Source organism: Tupaia chinensis, unplaced genomic scaffold, assembly GCF_000334495.1.
Source record: "Tupaia chinensis unplaced genomic scaffold, TupChi_1.0 Scaffold146650_1, whole genome shotgun sequence".
Lineage (NCBI taxonomy): Eukaryota > Metazoa > Chordata > Mammalia > Scandentia > Tupaiidae > Tupaia > Tupaia belangeri.
Window position 1 is genome coordinate 2029712 of NW_006206507.1, and position 19765 is coordinate 2049476.

Here is a 19765-nt window from a genome sequence, read left to right on the forward strand (position 1 = left end):
ATTACAGGGTGCATGTGCTCACCAGAAAGACAGAGAGAGACAGAGAAACAGAACTGAACCGACCAAAGCTATGCTCAAAGGTCAAAGGCTCAAAACAGATCCTGGGGCCCCACCAGGTTAGACTTCTCCATCTCCCCCTTTTTTATTTTGAAGTTTGAAGAGGTGAATTTCAGTTTCTATTGATGTTATGGTGGAACAGAATTGTTTGATTACAACTGGAAAGCAAAACAAACATAGGAAGATAAGCCCAAAAGGGCCTCCGACCGAATAAAGTAACGTAGAGAATGAGTGTTTGGAATTGGTGAATGTACCAAGTAAGGAGGACACAATACCATTGGCCACATTAGAGGGTGTTATGGAGTCCAAATGGGATATGGAAATTTTTGTAATGTCAGCCTGTAATTTCTGTAAGTCTATGGTGAGAGAGTGGTTGAAGGCCCCTCTGAGGTGAGATTGAATTTGTTCTCAGGTAATTTGTGTGTGATTGTAAGTTAAAGGAGTAACACAGATCCATTTATAATTAGCATGACAGGGAACCAGCAGTTTGCGTAATGGCTATGTTGCTGGAATCCCACGTAGTTGACCGCGGTTTGCGTCCCAGACCTGGTGGCTTAAAACTCACACTGGGCGCGTGTGCATGCGTGCCCAAGATCCCGAGAGGAGAATGGAGGAGAAGGGATTGCGGTGTGACCATCCTCCCTGGGGGGTGATTTCTCACTTTCTGTCTCTATGTCTCTCTCTGTCTGTCTGGCGAGCGCATGCGCCCTATAGTGAAAAGAACCTCTCCAAAAAAAAAAAAAAGATTAAAAAAATAATAATTAGTATGACAGGCAGTAGTCAACTGGACCTTAATATTTTGAATTTCTTGTCCTAAATATAAAACTGCTTTTTCTAAGGCATTAACTCTGTCAGTCAGTTGTTGGTCAATTTGTTCTTGTTTAAACAAGGCAGTGGAGACATTGAGAGTTAACTTGTTAACATGGGAAGCTGTCAAACAAAGAAAAGACAAAATTATTTAAAAAATAACCATGTATTTAGGAAAAACACAAGGGGTCCAGTTTGGAAAATCGGACTGTGAGAAAATGTCGTTCCAGGAATATTCTGCTGAGGCTGGGCAAACTGAAAGTAACTTAGGTGGGTGAATAGAAGGTACAGTGGCTAAAATTAAATTATTATATTCTGTAAGAGAAAGGAAAGTCAGGGTCCAAGCATCATGAGTGTGGCCCTCATAACCGGAGGGAGGTAGCTGTCCTGTGGCTAAAGGAGAATTTGTAACTTGAATTATAGGGGAAAGAGCAACACAAAATGGAAGAGGCTTAATACCATAAGCTGAAAAGCAAAGGAGGAGTGACTCCGTGGAAGCTGAAAAGTTAAAGGAAGTTGAGACAGGAGGCTGTTTATGTCCAAGAGCACATAAACATTAGTTTCACCATCCTAATATGAATAGGGCAGTTAAGAGGAGTGGGGTTTAAAGACAATAGGAATGTTAATTACTGTGTTTACTCTTAGGCAGAGGAGAAGCCAAGTTTGCCCCAACGGGTTAGACTCCTCCACTCTTTATTCTTTTTTATTTGGTTATTTATTTATTTCTTCCACAAACAAGAGAAACAGATACTGAGAGACAACACCCCTAACAGAGTATTGATGCCACAGTTCACCTCAGCTTCAACCTTGGATTGTGGGAGAGTGTTTGCTTGGTTTACTCAGGGAGGTCTTAGACATGAACCTGGACACTCCCTCCTCAGGTGTGTCAGCTTTGCAAAGCAGCACATTGTACTCCTGCGCCACCGTCTAACCTCTAAATTTTATTTATTTATTTATTTATTTATTTATTTATTTATATTTTAGGGTATTGTTCATGGGGGCACATGTGCTCCTGGGAGAAGAGAGAGACAGAGAGAGACAGTGAGACAGAAAGTGAGAAGTCACCCCCTGAGGGCATGGCCACGATGCATGCTCTTTTCCTCTTGAGATTTTGGGCAAACACACATATGTGTACACATCCAGCAAGATTTTCAAGCCACCAGGTCTGAAACTGGAACCTCAGTTGGCCATGTGGGAGTCCAGTGCCTTAACACTCCACCACCTACTGGTGTATATTTAACACCTATTGAAAGTAATGAATTCAAGTCCACTTTTCCTTTTTTTTTTGTCTTCTCTGTGCTCAACGTCAAACAGTTTGTATATATTACTTTTGTCTGATTTTCAGTTGTGGGAGGGTTATGTCCCACATCCCACATCCCTCTGAGGTTGAAGCCAAATGCTTTTGTTGTAGAGTCTTCATTGGACTTAGAGTGCTGTGAGCAGTGGAACATTAAGGGTATGTCTTTTGTCCTTCCCATGGCAACACAATTCCTCCAACTTGTTTTTTTTCTTTTTTTTGGAAAGATTTTCGCTATAGGGCACGTGTGCTCGCCAGACAGAGAGAGACATAGAGACAGAAAGTGAGAAATCACCCCCCAGGGGGGATGGTCACGCCGCAATCTCTTCTCCTCCATTCTCCTCTCGGGATCTTGGGCACGCACGCACACACACCCGGCATGAGTTTTAAGCCACCAGGTCTGGGACGTGAACCGTGGTCGACTACGTGGGAATCCAGCGACATAGCCATTACACTAACTGCTGGTTGCCAATTTCTCCAACTTTTATTGCTTCAAATTTAAACAGGTTGCTAAAATATTTTGTTTATGTCATGTAGCTCTTTCTGATTTCTTTGTATCAATCCATTTTTCTTTTTAGTTTATATTGTATTTTATAAGCATTCCTGTATTGTGTAGTAGTATCTCTTGTTTATAGTGTTACTCTCACATCTTTTTGGTCATCATGATTGGCCTTAGTGTTGGGGAATTGGAATATATTCACTGATTCTTTTTTTTTTTTTTGAGAGATTTTCACTATAGGGCGCGCACGCTCTCCAGACAGACAGAGAGAGACATTAGAGACAGAAAGCGAGAAATCACCCCCCAGGGGGGATGGTCATGCCACAATCCCTTCTCCTCCATTCTCCTCTCGGGATCTTGGGCACGCATGCACACGCGCCCGGCGTGAGTTTTAAGCCGGGTCCGGGACGCGAACCGCGGTCGACTACGTGGGAGTCCAGCGACATAGCCATTACGCTAACTGCTGGTTCCCTATTCACTGATTCTTGATACATTATCTTTTCCAGAAGACACCCCTCATTTTGGAATTTGTTACTATCTACACATTCTTTGAGCTTTTCCTCCTTCACTTACTTATAAAGTAATTTGAGTCCCCTCAAACTGGTGTTTTGTTCTTTGTCTAGTTTTGGAAATATGACAGTCATCCCAATGAGTAACACATTGAGGTAAATTCTGTCTTATACCAACATCATAAAGCACAATGTTTGCCCCTTGGGACATTTTTAACAAATGTGAATTCTAGTCCCCTTTCCCTTCCAGGTGCTTTTACAGCCCAGTTCCACCTCTGCCCTCTCCATCCTGAAATAATTTTACAATTCTATTTAACCATAGACCTCTTGGTACTTGAAACTCTTATTGGTTACATACCGAACTATGTAGTGAGTGATTGTTTTTTACTTTGTGTTCATTTACCTGGTTTCTTTGTACATTACTATAAAATACACAGCTAGACCAGTTAAAAGAACATAATAGATACTAAGGAATTGAATTGATAAAATGGGTAGATTTTTTGCTTTTTAAGTTTTTGTTCAATATGTACAATATTGGATTCTTCTCCCTTCATAGCACTTGTCTTCTTTCTACTCTTTCTTTTCTCTCAAAGGGGTTGAGAATATCTAAGCAATATTGGAAGTATTTGTGGAAAGGAAACCTCATAGAAAATAAAATTATTATCTGCTTGACACTTTGGGGTTACAGCTGAGGTTGTTTTATGAAATCTGAGCAAAATATTTTTTACCATTTTTGAATTATGTGTAGAAAGGAAATTTCATTGGGATCAGCAGATAGCATAATGGTTATGTCACTGGACTCCCACATAGTAGACTATGGTTCGAGTCCCACACCCAGTGGCTTAAAACTCACTCTGGGCATGTGTGTGTGGGTGTGCACCCAAAATCCTAAGAATGAAGGAGAAGGGACTGCAGCCTGACAATCCCCCCTGGGGTTGATTTCTTGCTCTCTGTCTCTCTTGGCAAGTGCATGCACTGTATAGCAAAAATCTCTCTTAAAAAAAACCAAAAAACAAAAAACAACAACAACCAAAAAACTCCATCTCTAAAAAGTACACTGACTCCTTAAAAAAATTCTGTATGAATATGACAATTAGAGTCATATATTGCAAATTATTTTTCAGGAAGAAAAATTAATCTACAGTTAAAGAAAAAAATGATGCATTATCATATAAATACATAATAATATCTGTGTTAGCAGAGAACTACATCTTAGCTTAACACAATCTTTGTGCCCTAGTTTGTGTTGATACTAGTGAAGAAACACATAAGGTTCAACTTAAATCAGAATAGCACAGTGAGTCAGGAAAGGGATCTTATTTTGCTAGGGAGAACTAGGTGTACACTAGAGCAGTTATAATGTTCTTCTTTCCAAAAGTTTCTGTGTAGACAATTTTCTTTTCAATATCTTTGTGTGTGTGTGTGTGTGTGTGTGTGTGTGTGATCTAAGCCAACGTACTCTTATTATAGCCTAAAACTTTTCTGTTTGCCGTTATATTTCTTTGGAATTTAAGAATTCATTTTACTCCATAAATGTTATCTTCCCCATCACTGAATGAATTTAAAGGAACTGGAGAAGAATACTGCACAAAATGCTTTCCCTTACAGGTTACATTCTACTCTGGTTAGAGTCCAATCTCTTTTACTTCTTTTTTCCTATTCCTACTCCCTCTTATTTTAGAATATAAACAATATTATTGCAAGTATTTAGGCCAGCTAGTGGTGTGGTGGTTAAAGCAGTTGGATCCCACATGGATGACTGTGTGCTTTGAGACCTGGACCTGGTTTCTTGTAAAATATGCTAGTTGCGTGTGCTTATGTGCCCAAAATCCCAAAAGGGAAAATGGAAGAGAAAGGTTTACAACTTGGCCATCCCCCATGGGAGCATGTTTTCTCATTTCCCTTTACTCTCTCTCTCTCTCTTTCTGGAAAACACGTGTTCCTCTAGCAAATTTAATAAAAAGAAGGAATGAAAGAAAGAATTTTGTTGGAAGGAAACCCTGAGGAAAGTAAAATTAATATCTGCTTGACATTTTTGGGTTGCAGCTGAGGTTGTTTTTAAATCTAAGCAATCTTTTGGAGCCTTATTTCTTATATAGTTTAATAGAAATAACCAAATATCTTACAGGGGACAGTTCAAATGAACCATATTTCTAATGAATATGTACTTTGGAAATTATAACTGAATGCTAACTATAATTTTCTTTATTTTAAAGTATACCTTTAGTTTTAGGGTTTTATTTGTTTTGTTATGTTTTCCCTGAAAAAGATCTATATGGATATACTTGTAAAATTCTAGTGTTGATATTCTGTTTTTATATTACCAAACATTTTAGAAAAACACAAGAGAAAAATAAGACTCAGAAAATCTAAGTAGGGCCAACCCCATAGCATAGCAATTAAGAGCTAAGAATAGAGCAACAGATCCCACATGGCCCTGGTCCCTTGATAACAATGCTGGGCACTTGTGCATGTGTTCCCCAAATCTTGATGGGATAGAAGTAGAGGAAGAAGGGTACCAGCAGTTGGCATAATGGCTATGTCACTGGACTCCCATGTAGTTGACCATGATTCGAGTCTGGGACCTGGTAGCTTAAACTCATGCCATGCATGTGTGCATGTGTGCCCAAGATCCCAAGAGGAGAATGGAGGAGAAGGGATTGCGGTGTGGCTATCCCCCCTGGGGGGGTGATTCCTCACTTTCTGTATTTCTGTCTTTCTGGTGTGCACACATGCCCAACAGCAAAACCTCTCCTCCATGCCCTGCCCCCCCTCCCAAAAAAAAAAAAAGTAGAGGAAGAGAAATTGAGCCACCACTGGGGGGTTGGGGGGTGCTTTCTTCTTTTTCTCTATCTCTGGCTAACAATGCATTCATACCCTGACAATAAAAATATCCAAAGTAAAAGCATTCCAATTTTCATTAGTTAATAGTACTGTCATTGATTTTTGATAATTTCAGATAATAGAAATGAGATCTGGTGTGTTGACAGAGGAAATCTAAGCTTCTATTCATTGTTGTTACATGATTATAATCAAAATGAAGAATATAAGTCTATAGATTTTGTGCAAATTATATTTGAAAATTCTGTATATTCAGAAAACATTTTTAGTTATCTCTTGTTATATTATGATATTTTAAATAAAAGTATTATTTTAATATATTAATAGAATAATTAAAAATAGTCCATCTGGTTCTTTGTAATGGAAGAAACCTTTATGTATATGCAGTTTCCTTCTGCCCACCATCCTTTCTCATTCTTGTGGTAACATAATCTCTTTAGTGGGAAACACTCCTTACGATTCAGATGGAAGTCACTGATCCAAACAGCTACAGCTTCCATACATGACTTATGTCCACCCAACCAGAGCATTGCATTCAGCAGTTTTTCTCAGCTACACTAATTTGTTCAGAGACATGGCTCATGCAGAAAGCTCTCCCTAGACACACCCCCTCCCCTTTTTTTAATTACCATGAAGAAGGACACTCTTTGCCAGAGAGCACAGGTTTAAAGGATCATTAATTATGGAATTTCTGGGACCAGTTTTGCCGTGAGTGAGAATAAGAAAGCACACCAGCTATGCCAGTGATGTAATTTGAAACCTTAGTCAAATTTAGCCTTAGAGTTCATGGTTACATATAAACACAGATTACCTATTGCTTTCTTTCCTTTTTTTAAAAAAAAATATTTTGAGAGAAATATGTGCTGTAGGGCACATGTGCTCACCAGAGAGACAGAGAGATACAGAGAGATGGAAAGCAAGAAATAATGTCCCAGGGGGGATGGCCATGCTGCAGTCCTTTTTCCTCCATTCTCTTTTTAGGATTTTGGGCATGTACACACAGGCACCTGGCATGAATGAAAAGCTGGTCTAGGACTTGAACTGTGGTTGGCCATGTGGGCATCCAGCACCCCAACCACCATGCCACTTGCTGGCCCCCAAAATTAAAAAAACAAATGTTTCCTCCATGAGGGAGAGAAGGAAAGAGAGAGACAGACAGACAGACAGCACTCTCATAAAGATCTGGGCACTGTGATCCATCCCCAACCAGTCCCAGATCATGGTTATGTACATGCCTGGCACATTTAGGAAGGTGTCTGGACAAGAATCTGAAACCTTCCATGTAGGCCAGCCTCGGAGAGCATCTTGTTTTGCTCTGGTGCTGCTGTCCAGCCCCTGCTTTCTTTCTTTTTTAAGTTGTTGGTTTTTGCTTAAAATAGTTAAGTTCATTTATTTTGCTTGCATCAATAAAGTTCTAAGTAGTATAAAGTCATTGTCAGTATAGAATAGTGGTTAAAAAATATGGACACTGGAGGAAATGGCCTTAGTGTGAATGCTGCTCTTCACTTTTAGCTGTGTGACCTTGGCCAAGTCACCTAGTCTGTCTTCCTTCATTTCTTTATCTGTAAAATAAAGATAATCCTAGTACTCACCTTGGAGGGGTATGATAATTGTTGATCAAGGTAATACTTATAAATATTAACTTAGAAGAGATCCTACAATATAGGATGTACTGTGTAATATCTTTTATGTATGAATGAGCCTGACTCTGTGGTATAGTGGATAATGCACTGCTCAAAGAGAAGCCAGATTCCAGAACTCGAATGTCATTCTAATGCCCAGCCTGGTCCCCCTGAAACAATGTAGCACACACACAAGCACTCAGGACCCAGTGAACTGTTAGACTAAAGGAAAGGGATCCTGGCATAGGCAGACCCAGTGGAAGGGACTTATCTTACCCACTCTCTTTCACACTTGCATACACTTTCTTAAGAAAAACAAAAACAAAAACCAAAAAACATTAAAAATACAAATGATGAACAAAGGAACGGATTTTAAGTAGGTTCTTCGTATTATAGAGGGTAGGTATTAAATTCTCTTTGATTTCATGATTTTGTTAGAAAGAGCAGAAAATATGTACAGAAAATATGCAAATTATACTGTAAGTTATTTTCTCTTGGTAGCAAAATTTATTCCTCATCATGATAAAATTTAGACCTTGCAGGATGAGCTGTGGTGGTACAGTGGTAACGTGGTACTCTGCAATGCTGGAATCACATGGGAAGTCCTGGATGCTTGCCCTGGGGTTATGTGCCCATGAAACAGGTTGGCTGAAGGCTGTGGGTGGATTGTGGCATGAGAACCCTTTTAGAAGACCTCCCGCCCCCATTTCCTTTCATCTATAACTCTTATGAAGTAAACAATTAAGTCAACTTAAAAGTAGGCACGTAGGCCCAGGACAATCCTTAATAACTTTCTGAGTCATCAAATAGTCTAAAGCATTAGGTTCATGTTACTTTAGTGGGCCATTTGGATATACTTCACAGACTAGATGAAGAATGTTTAATTCTCATCAACATTATGTTTCTCAGTCTTTAAAATTAAAGCAAGTATCTTAAAGACCTAAAATCTGGTATAGATATGCTAAAAAAGTTAAAAGTCAGATCCTCCCCATTCCACACACCAATGCAAATAGGTTTTGCCTCTAGTACTCTACCACTGTCATTTTGTCTACTCTGTTCTGAGGAATTCTGTCAAGCATTTTGAAAAGAAGTGTATTGTGGCAAAGACTTTACATGAAAAACTCCCCTTCTTTCAAAGTATTTTCTATAGTCATGTATTTTTAAATTTTCTATATATCTTACAACATTTTTTTTTTTTTGAGAGAGATTTTTGCTACAGGGCATATGTACTTGCCAGAGAGACAGAGAGACAGAAAGCAAGAAATTGCCCACCAGGGGAGATGGCCACACTGCAATTCTTTCTCCTCCATTTTGTCCTTGGCATTTGGGGTACACACGCACAGGCGCCAGGTGTGAGTTTTAAGCTATCAGGTCTGGGGCTCAGACCACAGTCGACTACATGGGAGTCCAGTGACATAACCGTTACGCCATCTGCTGGTCCCAACCTTATAACATTTTTAATAAGCAAAAAAGAAACCATGGTTATAACATTTTTTTAATTGAGAAACTCAATTTAGTCTATGTTTTAGTCTACCTTTTTTCTTCTATGGTTCTTGCTGAAGTATTTAAAATTTATTTAATAAAGCTTATGAAGTCATACTGTACATATTTAAAAAAATTAATCATTTTATATCCTCAGGTAGGAAGCAATGTGGTTTTGGAAACATTAATCACTGCATTTCATGTCATGAATAATACATTGATGTTCTTTGCTGTGCTTTCTCTGATAGTATATGTATGCAGCATGTTTATTCTTGTGCATACATATTGTAGCTCTTATGATGTATTATGTATACACAGCTAATTCAGTTCAGTCTTTAGAGCCTCTGATCAAATCATTCTGCAGTGAAGGGAAAAGTGGTAGTCATGCCTGGCATGTTGGGATCATTACTAGTAGACAAGCCTGGTCCTAAATTTTGCGGGACTGGGGATATGACTAAAATTAGAGACTTTTACACCACATATCTAAGTATTTAAATGTTTTCAATCAAGTTAACAAAATAAGTATAAAATATGTGCTATCTTCCTACCTTGATGAATATCCAAAACTGAAAGACCATGTTGAAATTATTTTCTTTTATAATTTATTTGCATTTAATTGTTGTATGTCTTTGTGGGGTACGATTTGGTTTTTCAAAGCATGCAAGCAGCATGCAATAATCAAATCAAGGATTTTACCATATTTATTCTTGGAATACTTGGATCCTCAGAAGGAAGTGGTCTATGACTTTCTTCTCCCCCAAGCTCAGTCGTGCATCACCAGGAGCTTGCTGTCTTATGTATATATGCGTGCCCACCGCAGTTTCCCCTATAGATGTCTCCTTGCTTTCTAGTCCCACGTTCTCAGGGCCTTGGTCTTGTCCAGACACCACTGCTGAGAGTACAGCAAAACAAGTTAATCTATATTCGCTTTCCTTGATAGCTGTATGACTTTAAATGGTTACATTTCTGTAGTTTCTGCAGTCCAAATGAAGAATAGGCTTTTCGTCCATGTAGTCACACATGGGTATTTTAGAGGGAAAAGTGGGTCAACAGGAAAACACAAGTGATGCTATGGTACATTATAAATTATGAAATTTAAGGGAACTTTTTTTTATGACAGTATGTATTTCTGTGTAGCACAGGTTTTACTGAAAATGGCCATTTGCAAAATTCTATATGATTTCCTGTTGTTTGTAAGTCATTTGCTATTTGAAGTTTTCACTAAGTGTGTTCTTAATAATTATGAGTATATGAATTTATTCACTCACATTTTTTTCCTAGTGGTTTAGATATTAATCTGCTGAGAAAATAACGCTTGATATGTAATGCAAAAGTCAGTTGCACAGAAGTGAATGAATAAGTAGTCACCGAATCAAATAATTTTATATTAGGGACCAGCAGATAGTGTAATGTTTTTATCAGTGGACTCTCATGTAGTGGACCTCGGTTCAAATCCTGGACCTGGTGGCTTAAAATTCACACCAGGTGCGTGTGCTTGCATGCCCCGGATTCTGAGAAGACGATGGAGGAGAAAGGATTGTGGCATGCCATCCCACCCTGGGGATGGTTTCTTGCTTTCTGTCTCTCTGTCTCTCCAGCGAGTGCATGCAATCCATAGCAAAAATCTTTCTAAAAATAAGATTCTATATTAAATTATACATTTGATTCATTTTTTTAAACCTAAATATAAGTAAAAGTGGGTAAATCAATTTTCCAATTTCCAGTAATTCTGAAACGGAAGGCTACTATACTCCAGGGTTGATATCACAGGGAAAGGTCACATCCTTCCATTTTTAATTTTGCTGGAATACTCTATACCCACTATTACCTAATCAGACTGAGAGAAATATTTGCCCAGATCAATCATAGATTATTGTATTTGAAAAACAATCTGAATATTTTGTTACAAGTACATAGTCAAGGACTTAGTCTTCTTTTAGTTCTGGTGTTTTATCAAGCCACATTTAATATGTCATGAAGATATATCACTTGTTAATAAATGAGCATGTTTAGACATAACAAAGACAAAAAAATACAAACAAAAGAAAAGACAGAAAAAAAGAAAAAAGAAGACAAATGACAAAGACAGAATCATTTTCTATCAGGTCAAAGACTTGCTATACTGCTGTGCCTAGAAAGGGGACAGAAAAGCATCCGCAGGTTGTAGTTTCACTCAGAAAAAATATGTAGAGCAATGTATGAAGTGAAATCCTGAGGCATTGCACTCTTGGTAAAAATCATTTTGGGTAAGATATTAGCTCATTTTGCCTGTAGCGGTTTTGCTATAAATTAGTATTTACTGGCCCCAAATAATTGTAGCATCTTTTTTTTTTTTTTTTTTGGAGAGGTTTTTCACTATAGGGCACATGCGCTCTCCAGACAGACAGAGAGAGACGTAGAGACAGAAAGCAAGAAATCACCCCCCAGGGGTGATGGTCATGCCGCAATCCCTTCTCCTCCATTCTCCTCTCGGGATCTTGGGCATGCACGCACACGCGCCCGGTGTGAGTTTTAAGCCACCGGCGACATAGCCATTACACTAACTGCTGTCGTGGGAGTCCAGCGACATAGCCATTACACTAACTGCTGGTTCCCTACATCTTTTTCAGGCATGTAGAAATCAGTTCCTAAAGGTGCCCCAAATGCTACTACAGTCTAAAAGAACCAATTGTGCAATTTGTGCAGGGATCACATTAGAATAGCAACTTGATCTTCATTCTGCCTTGGCCTCTTCTCAGTGGTGAGAGAACTGAATGACAGAATTTGTATTAATGAGACCCACTAATCAGTGCCTCAGTTCACGCATGTGCTGGAAAAAAGAAATTTTGCATTTGGAAGGTAAAAATCCCTACTGACTAAAAAAATCCTCAAAAGGAAAACTCAGCTGCCATTCACTGGATTTAGCAGTGCAGTGACATTTATGTGCACACATTCTTATCATTGAAAGTAAAATAAATTATATGAATTAATTTCAATTACTTTATCAAACACATTTACAAGATTTCATGACATTTAAATAATTACTCATGGGCTATAGAAAGGAACATGCGCCTGAAATGAGATTCAGTCCTGAGAGAGTAGCACAATTTTTTTTCTCTCAAGAGTTTCTGTACTAAGAATGAAAATAAGTGTTCGGTCTTTTTGAGTCTTGTTAAGTGCCATTAAATTTCAGAAATAGGCCCCAAATTACAGATTAGAGATTTTTTTTTGCAAAGGGCCTACCATAAATTGAGTATTAACAGATCAAGTGACAGTCTCTCTGATTTCAAGGTCTTATTACAGAAATTTTCTTCTTTCATCTAAATGAGTCAAGAAATAACTATGAAATCTATGCATCAGAATTTTGATCTATGAGGCTAGACTTGGAACATTTTTGCTGACAGTAATGGTTGTTGAGTATGTCTCAGAGTCAACTCTTTTGACTCTGGGGAGTTGAGGCTTTTTGATCTCCTTTCCTTCTGTCGAATCCAAGTTAAAATGGACACTGATGACGTACTGTATTTTAAAGTAGAAGAAGCTGGTAAGAGAAGTTGTTTGTAAAGAAATGGCAATAGTGCTAAATGGGAGCTCATAAACAGCTTCATACTTTTTGAGCAGCAGCAGAGAGGTTTTACATTATTAGTCTCAATTTTAGTAGCTGAGAATGAGGACTGGCCCAGAGTGTTGGTGCCAGGACTCAGCCTACCACACACATCTGAAAGGTTAGTTGGTTGACTTCTTTCATTCTTTTCTATTAATGATTATTTCCTTAAGGTGTTCTTTTTCTTTTTTTTTTTTTGGAGAGGTTTTTGCTACAGGATGCATGAGCTCGCCAGAGAGAAAGAAAGCGAGAAATCATCCCCCATGGGGGATGACCATGCCACAATCCCTTCTCCTCCATTCTCCTCTCGAGATCTTGGGCATGCATGCACACGTGCCCGGCGTGAGTATAAGCCACCGGGTCGGTAATTGATCCACGGTCGACTACATGGGAGTCCAGTGACATTGCCATTATGCTAACTGCTGGTCCCAAGATGTTCTTTATCTAACTTTCAATTTTAGAAACATGGCTCCAGAGGCCGGCAGATGGTATAGTGGTTAAAGTGCTGGACTCCCAGCATGCAGTTTGAGTCCCAGACCTGGCGCTTTCTCACTTTTCCCCTCTTTCTGTCTTTCTCTGGTGAGTGTGAGTAAAGTAAAAATGAATAATAATGATAAAATTAAATAATTTATAAAAAAATTAAACCTCCAAAGTAGACCCCAGAGACATTAATGTCAAACAAATGGATTTAAAATATCAGAAGCAAAAATGAAGTAATGGCATCATATAAAGTAGCTGTGTTTAAATAAATATATAGTAAGAATATCTAAGAAAAGTTTAGGAAGGAGGATTGTGATGATGACTTTAGAAGACTTGGACAGTCATTCATGGGAGGCTGCATGGAGTGGAAGGGAGAGCCTGAGCTTCAGACTTACAGAAGGTGAGATTCCTGCCTCACTCATTCACCAATTTTATGTAAATTCAGAAAACTGCTTTTTTTGGGACCTTAGTTCTCCCTAAATAGAATGTGGATGTCGTCTTTCCTTAAAAATTTTTGCGATGTTATAAATAATATACACAAAACTACTATCATACAGAATCTTCTATATGAACAATTAAACTATAGCTTTTATTATATCAAAATACTAAATGAATGCAAGAGGTTATTTGGATGAAAAATGCAGATATGGTAAAACAAAAATAAGAAAAGAGTATTTATAATTTGGGACCAGTAGTTTGCGTAATGGCTCCATCGCTGGGCTCCCATGTAGTCAACCGCGGTTTGAGTTCTGGACCTGGTGGCTTAAACTCACGCCGGGCACGTGTACATGCATGCCCAAGATCCTGAGAGGAGAATGGAGGAGAAGGGGTTGTGGTGTGGCCATCCCCCTGTGGGGGTGTGTAATTTCTTGCTTTCTGTCTCTGGAAAAGATGCTCACGCCCTATAGCAAAAACTACTCCAAAGAGCCCCGCCTAAAAAAAAAAACTCCCCAAAAAAAAAAAAAAAAAAAAAGAAAAGAAAAAAGGAAAAGAGTATTTATAATTAAGAAGTTCAGATAGTTATATTTGGGAAATGAAAGTAAAGTTAGGAATGGTAAGATTTGGTAAAGAAGCACTGTGGAGAAGTAAGTAATTAGCAGGCTTAAAATCCAGACTACCTGGTTCAAATTTCTGGCCTACCATTTATCAGCAGTATACATTTGACAGACTTAAGCATTTCATGTTAGTCACCTGTAAAAGGGGATTGATGATAATCACACTTACTACTTAGAGTGGCTTTAGGATTGAATCAGATGATGTTTATAAGTCTTGGGCCTCCACATGGCAATCACTGAATACACATTAGTTATCATTATGATTTTGGGTTCCTGGGCGTTATTTGATTCCTTTCCATTTTACTCTTATTGATGTAGGGCAAAGGAAGATTATCTTGCAACTGGTTGATTTTTAGCATGAATGTGAAAAATCACAAGTGATTATCAGCCTTTAATTAACAACCTAATGGAGCAAGATAAACTATAAAAATCATAGTAGAGTGAGCCCATGGCATGGGGTTAAGGAGGCCAGATTCCACATGGCCAACCTTAAAATTGGAGTCCCAGAACTAGAAGCGTTGGAAACACTCAGAGTGTGTGTGTGCATGCCCAAAATTCCAAAGAGAGAGAGAGATGAAAGAGAAGGGCTTTTGGTATGATTGTTCCTCAGGAGGGAGGCCTTCCCTTGCCTACCCTCTCTTTTTGATGAGTATATATGTTTTCTAGTAAAATTTGAAAAAAAAAAAAAAGCTATCATAAAGCTGAACATCTAAAGAAATCCAAATAAAATATCTTTATCCAGTGGAAGAGACTTAATACTGTTCTCATCACTAGAGAAGGAATACTCCATAGATAGGATAGGGGAAGAGTGGATGAACTGCTAACTGCTAATGTATGTTTAATACCTACGTGTGGGCTCTTGTAATATATCATAGAGTAATAAGGATCCCAACCATAGAGCAGATAGCCACTCCACCACTAACTGGAAAATAATGGTGAAAAATATGTAATAGCATCAAATAAACCTCATATAAGAAAGAATAAATCTGATGAAAGATATATAAGACATCTATACTGAATTCTACAAATATTGCTAAGAAAAATTAAAGAAGACCTACACAATGGAAAGGCAGAGCATGCTTCTGGATAGGAAAATTTAACATTGCTTACATTTTTATACTTTCTAAATAGTAAGAGTAGGAGAGTTGTCTTTTACAGTAGAGCTTAGAAACCTCAGCGCATATATATGTATATATATATGTGTGTGTATATATATATATATATATATATATATATTTCTCTTTTTAAGTTGAGAACTTTCACCTTTTCACTTAAAGAAAGCACTTTACAGCTTTTCACTGGCATACCTGATTTGCCAGTGTTACTACTCTCACACTTTGGGTCATTATTAAGTAAAAGAAGGGTTACTTGACTGTTAAATACTCTAATACTGTGATGGTTGATGTGATAACCAAGATGGCCACTGAGTCACTAATGAGTGAGGAGTGGAAACAGTGTAGATTGGACAAAGGAATGATTCATTTTCCGGGATGAATGAAGCCCAGTAGCACCAGATTTCATCACAGTACTTCTTAAAACTAATGAGTTCTTTTCTTTTTTGTGTGAGAAAGATTTTTGTTGTAGGCGCATGTGCTCAATTGGAGAGACAGAGAGAAAAGAGACAGAAAGCAAGAAATAACCACCCAGACAGGTGGTCATGCTGTGATCCCTTCTTCTACATTCTCCTCTCAGGATTTTGGGTATGCATACACATGTGCCTGGCATGAATTTTAAGCCACTGGGAGTTGAACCATGGTTGACTATATGGGAGTCCAGTAACCATTATGCTATCTGCTGGTCCCATGAATTATTTATTTCTATAATTTTCTATCTAATATTTCCAGGCCTCCGTTGACCATGGGTAACTGATGTGGAACACAAAACCACAGATAAGGTGGGACTATTATATACAAAAAAGAGTATATACAATAGGATTTGTTTATATGAAATCCAAATATTGAATCCCAAATTAATCTATGGTGGTAGAAACTTCATAGAACTTATACGGATGGGGACAGACATTAACTGGAAAGGAGAATCTTTTTTTTTTTCCTTTTTAATGTTTATTTATTCTGTGAGGGATAGAGAAAAAGTGCATGAGAAAGAGGCACTCCTAAAAATCTTGTGGAGATCTACCCTGAGCTCAGCCAGCTAGCATCATGGGCACGTGTACCAGTTGTGCAGAGGGAGACTGTGGAACCTGAACTCAGGACCTTCCCATGTGGCCTTAGCGTCACAGGGCATTGCATTACCTCTGCAACACTCCAACTGGCCATGAGGGAATTTCTTTTTTGACTGGAGTTTGCATATTAAACCTCATCAAGTTGAACATTTAGTTTGTGCATTTTATTGAATGTTAATTCCATCTCAGTAAAAAAGTGAAAACCCTTGGGACCAGCAGTTAGCGTAGTGGCTGTGTCGCTGAACTCCCATGTAGTCGACTGCGGTTCAAGTCCCAGACCCGGTGGCTTAAACTCACGCTGGGCGCGAGATCCCAAGAGGAGAATGTGTGCCCAAGATCCCAAGAGGAGAACGGAGGAGAAGGGATTGCAGCGTGGCCATCCCCCATGCGAGGTGATTTCTCGCTTTCTATCTCTATGTCTCTCTCTGTCTTTCTGGCGAGCGCATGCACCCTGTGTCGAATCGGAAGCCCCACAAAAAAAAAACCCCCAAAAAAAAAAAAAAAAAAAAAAAAAAAAAGTGAAAACCCAGTAGAGAAAAAGGCATCATCATTGGTTAAAAAGAAATTACAGGACAGCCAGAAGCAGCTTCAATCTCCAAATGCTGAAAAGAGAGTTCAAAGAATATAATACATAAAGAACATAAAAATAATTATTTGCTCTGTTTGTTTGTAGAATGGAATCATCCTCCAGTACAAAATCCTTTTGTCCTGAAATATGTCACACTGCCTGAGTGCCACCATCCTGAACTGTGCCTCTAATCCCTGGTGTATTCTAATCTTTAGTGCCACTGATTTCATGTCAAAATTGACTAACATTTCTGCTCTCTTCATTGTAAATAAAACAAACTCTGTAACAATCCAACGTTTTACTCGTCTTCGATTTTCATCAGAAAGCAATTCCTTGCAATGCAACCCGTCATGCTTTTATTATTTGACACCCTATTTTGCCAAATATGTGTTGAGAATTTATGTGGGGAGTTTTGGGAGGTAGAAAATATATACTGGACGTCATAAGATTGGATGAAGGATATTTGAGTCCCTACAGAAGGTGAAATTTGATTAAAGCAAATTCTCTACCTAATGGAACACGATAAATTCTCTGAGTTTGTACATTTTCTATAATAGGTTGATAAATAATTTTACATACTCCCCTAACATAGAAATGTAGTTTTCTGCTGCACTTTAAAGAGCTATAAGCCTACTACCTTCAAAATACGTGCATTCTTAGTTGTCAACCTATATTAAGAGTGTATGATTGTACAAAAGCTTTGGAATAATTTTTATTGCTATCTTGTTATAATTATGCTGAGTGCTGAAGTGGAGAATGACAACTATTGAGGCACCTCAATAAGTTTTTTTATGTTACTGTCACTTCAGCTCAACCTTGAGCCTGAGGAAAAGAAATTCTCCCTCTCTTGGCTCAGCTGAAAAGCATCTAAATGCTTTTTTTTTTTTTTTCCTGTGCTGTGCTCATTTTAATCAGATCACCTTGAAATTCTAGTTACATCTAGCTTTTAGCAAGTTTTTTCTTGTTAGAATTTTTGAGATAAATATACAAGCTGACAAGCTTTTGTTGGTTACAGTGCCTGCACTGACTAAGGATGTCTCAATTAGATATTTTGGAGCTGCATCCACTTTGAGGAAACATTCTTGGATTGGGAGAGTGTTCTGTCCTGGGATCATGGCAGTAGGTCAGAAGGCATGACTCATGCTGCTTTTTTCTTTTAGTTTCTTGTTTACCACACCCTCAAGATGGGTCTCTTTTCCTTTCTTTGAGTTTCTAATGCTCAGCCCATGTGGGTGAAGTAGGGCAGATATTGGTAAAGGTAGCATTTTTCCTCATTTATCTAGTCAATGTTGAGTGGCTTTCCTTAACACCTGGAGAGAATGATTAAAAAAAAATCTGAATCTATAAAAATTTTTGGCCTTAATTTGGTACATTGTAGAGCATTTGGGGGAGAATAAATGAATAGGCTAAACAAATTGAAAATATTCATAAACCTTGACTAAATAATTTTACTTTAAAAAATCTATTCTACATAAATTCTTATACATTTTAAAAGATATATGACAACTGAAACGTTTTTGTAATAAAAACATTAGAGGGGTGAGTAGGTAGTGTGGTGGTTAAAGAGCTAGACTGCCACATGGCTGACTGTGGTTCGGCTCCCTGATCCGGCAGCTGTAAATCACACTGGACATGTGTGCATACAAGCACATGCACCCTATGGCAAAGAAAAAAGAAAGTAACTTAAATGTTTATCAGTAAACTTGGCACATTATTTCTATTAAATATTGCACAGTTACTAAAGTAGTGGTGTAGATCTATATGTAGAAACAGAAATATTTTCAAGACATGTTGATAAAGAGAAACATGATTCACTGAGCAACATGAATGTAAACTCTCATGTATTCTATAAGCCAAAAAAGCAAATAAATACACTTTCTATATGTGCAGAAAGTCCTGAAAGAACTTTTAGGTTGTTTTTTGAGAAGAGGTGTAATAGTCAAGGAGTATTAAAAGGAGCTAACTTTTTCTCTATATTTTTGTGCTTAATTTTAAGATTTTATTTACATATTACTTGTTTATCTAAACAAAGAAAAAAGGATTATTTTCAAGATTTTTTTCTAATTGTGCGTTTTTTGTTTGTTTGTTTGTTTGTTTTTTTGCTTTAGGATGTGTGTGCTCATTGGAGAGAGACAGTGAGAGAGAAGGTGAGAAATCAACCTCCAGGGGATGGCCATGCTGCAATCCCTCCTCCTCCATTGTTCTCCCAGGATCTTGGACACGCACGCACATGTAATCAGAATTTTTTTTTTTTTGAGAGGTTTTCGCTATAGGATGTGTGCGCTCATCAGAAGACAGACAGAGACAGAGAGATAGAAAGCGAGAAATCACCCCCCAGGGGGAATGGCCATGCTGCAATCCCTTCTCCTCCATTCTCCTCTTGGGATCTTGGGCACGTACGCACACGCACCCGGCGTGAGTTTAAGCCACCAGGTCCAGGACTTGAACCGCGGTCGACTATGTGGGAGCCCAGTGACATAGCCATTACACTAACTGCTGGTCCCAATCAGCATGCGTTTTAAGCCACCGGATCCAGGACTTGAAACACGGTCAGCCATATGGGAATACAATGATGTAACCACTACACCATCTGCTGCTCCCATGTAATTGTGTTCTGCTTAAGAAATAGTGAGTTCTAAAATTAAAATATGCATAAAAATAATGTATATTGCAGGATAATTTAGAAAATATTGACAGATTGAAAAGATTGTTATTTAAATTTATAGGTTCATGAGTTATATTAAAACACCTAAAAGAAAACTCCCATTGAAAAATTTTTTAAAGTT